This window comes from Nematolebias whitei, chromosome 3 (assembly GCF_014905685.2).
Source record: "Nematolebias whitei isolate Nwh7 chromosome 3, NemWhi1, whole genome shotgun sequence".
Taxonomy (NCBI): domain Eukaryota; kingdom Metazoa; phylum Chordata; class Actinopteri; order Cyprinodontiformes; family Rivulidae; genus Nematolebias; species Nematolebias whitei.
The window spans coordinates 23,896,722-23,899,871 of NC_056500.1; the positions used below are offsets into that span (position 1 = coordinate 23,896,722).

At 43.7% G+C, this 3,150-nt stretch overlaps 1 protein-coding gene across 3 annotated transcripts in view; it reads left to right on the forward strand.

Annotated features, from left to right (window-relative positions):
- LOC119407873 (divergent protein kinase domain 1A) overlaps positions 1-3,150 on the forward strand; it is a 9,940-nt gene that overhangs the window by 184 nt on the left and 6,606 nt on the right. The window lies entirely within an intron of this gene.

Genomic DNA, 3,150 nt, shown 5'->3' on the forward strand with positions numbered 1-3,150 from the left:
AACCCGGCTGTTTTTTTTTTCTTTCTTATCCAGTATCTCTGCGCATTATTCCGACGTCGCGCGCGGGTGATGGTGCGTTCATGGTTTACCCGCCTGCATGTTGCTCACGGTGCAGCGGAAATGTTTCCGCTCGATCGTTTGTCGGTTCTTTTCAGAATATGACTCATTAAAAAAAAAATCGTATGAGGAAAAAACCGGCCGTCATCCGGATCCCGGTTGCCGTGGCAACCACCTCCTGATGCAGCTGCTCCATCACACAACCGAGAGAGGCAAAGTTTACAACAACAGGGTTTGGGCCAGGCTGTGTTTGTTTGTTGGTTTGTTTTTGTTTTGAAGCTGGTCTCATTGCATTGTCATTCAAGGACACCATACAATATAAAATGCAGTTAAAATCAAAGATAACACTATAAACATCACACACTGCGTAACTTAAATGCACCAAGTGTGACAAGAAGTTTACAGGGAATATGGCTGTTGAAAGAGCAGAGTTTTTATTTGGGATGTGAAAATGGAGACGTGGGGGAGGTTTTTTGACGTCCAGGGGGAGAGAGTTCCAGAGGTGGGATGCTGAGAGACTGAATGCTCTTGAGTCCATCATGATCAGACGAGCTGGCTGGATGAGTCGGGTGGAGGAGGACCTGAGAGTACAGGTGGGTGTGTTATTGTGGAGGAGTTCTGTGAGATACCAAGGGGTGAGGCTGTTGAGGGCTTTGAAGGAGATAATGCAATACTGAACTGGGAACCAGTGAAGATGCTGCAGGACACGTGACGGGTTACATGACTGCTGGAAGGGGTGCATGATGGAGATGATGAAAGTGGCAGAGTTTTGGACCAGTTCGAATATAAACCAAAATGAAGGGACTAATCTAGACGGGATGTGACCAAAGAGTGAACCAGAACAGTACATACTGTTGGGTGAGAGGGATGGACGGAGGCGAGCGATGCTGCGGAGCTGGGATTGAAACGATGATGCTGTTGTCTAGGATGACACCCAGATTCTTAACCTTGGGGGAGTATACTGAGGAATGGAAAAGCCCCTGGATTTTGCAAGATTGATTGATTTGGTGTCGGTGATAAGGCACAGACAGGCAGTCAGAGAGTAAGGTGGGGTGGTGGACAGATAGAGCTGGGTGTCATCTGTTTAACAGAGGAATTGGACGTTACGTTTTCTGGAGATGTTGTCAAGCAGAAAGAGGTGGACGACAAAAAGGAGAGGACTGAGGGCAGAATCTTGGTTTATAAACCTAACTTATAACTAAGTTATACATGATCATGCATGAAATTCAGCCCCACACAGTAACCCTATTCAGGTGGATAATAATAGGTGGCTGCTTTTCAAGGAAGTCCCCAGTAAATTAGTTCCTGTATAGATATCATATGAAACAATAAATCCATAACCATGAAATACCCAAAAATCAACATAACAAATGATACATATGAATATGTTATGAAGAATTGTGAACATAAAATAGCTAACATGTCATGATAAAACACAAATGAAGCTCCTGAATGTGAAATAATAACAAATAAAAACTTAGAAAAGGAAGAAAAGAAAAAGATAGATAGATAAATAAGGAGAGAAGACGTTCAGTTCAGTTCTTCTTATAGACACAGACCTCACAAACTTTGGGAAGTGATTGAAAGAACAAGATTGTGGGAACAAGCAGTCCAAAAGAGTTTTCTACGCAGGGTGGCTGGAGTCTCCCGTAGAAACAGTGAGAAGTTCAGTTCTCCAGGAGAGACGTGGAGTAGAGCCGCTGCTCCCCCACATCCAGAGAAACTAATTCAGTTTTAATTAAACTCAGTTTATCTTTATAGCTCCAAGTCACAACAGAAGTCGTCTCAGGGCACTGAACAAAAACATCCACAGTCACTAAAAAAGCCAATTAGTCAAAGTTTTCTATCTAAGGAAGCCAGATTGCAGTGAATCTTCACTTCGTCCCAGTTTCCCATCCTGAGCAAGCACATAGGCCACAGTGGAAAGGAAAAACTCCCTTTTAACAGGAAAAAACCTACAGCAGAACCAGCTTCAGGACGAGCGGCCATCTGCTTCGACTGGCAAACCAGTTACGGTGGTTTTGGCATCTGGTAAAGATACCCCTTGGATGCCTCCCATATCTAAGAGGACCCTGAGGAAGACCCAGGATACGCATAAGAGACTGTCTTTCGGCTGGTCTGGGAATGCCTTGGGGTCCTCCCAGAAGAACTGGAAGAGGTGGGTGGCTGTGAAGAGATGTCTGGGCCTCCCTGCTTAGGCTGCTGCCCCTGCAACCCAACTCTGGAATAAATGGAAGATAATAGAAGAAGATAATGGATGAAGATAATGGAAGAAGATAATGGATGAATGGATGGATGGATGGATGGATGTTGAGTGACCAACAGTCTCTGTTGTTGAAGTTTCAACAGTAAAAATATGACCCTCAGCTTGAAAACTGAAAATAAATCAATAAAGAGCTGAACAGAGATGTGCAGAGTGTAGAAGTATGAAGTGGAAGTAAATGGGAGGATGAAGGAATCCATCACTGTCAAACACTGAGTGCAGGATTCATCACCAAACAGAAGCAGACCTGTTATTCACTAATGTTCTCCAGCTGGATGAACTCCATCAGAGACTGTCTGTTTGATCAGCTGGGGGACAGCAAGACAATCAAAAGACAACACAATGAGTCTGGTGTCACTTTAAATGTCACATCACAATCAACAAACCTTTATGAAATCCTGAGAACCAGTGGTCTATGCTGTGATTTAACTAGTTTTGATCTCTGATCCACTTCCAGGCCTCCTGCTCAGCGAAAGAGACAGATTCTGCACAGGTTTGGTTGCAAAGTTTGCAAATGTCAGGGAATTTCTGGTCAAAGGTTATGGATGTTTTTAATATTATGGCTGAGAACATCCCTCTGCTCTGAGAACAAGAAGCCCACAACAAGCCGAACCGTCTCCCTAAACACTATCTTACCTCTGCCCATGAACCATAGGTTTGTGTAAACAAAGAGTGCAGCTGGTTCAAGAACACCCCCTGAACTATGTTGAGGTTTGAGCTGATAAGAGTATAAAAGCAAGCAGATAACGCGGCTCGTGGCTTTTTTCTGTGACTGTTTTTCATGCATATATCTATGTATGTTTATATATGCACAGATTTTGTTGCAAAGT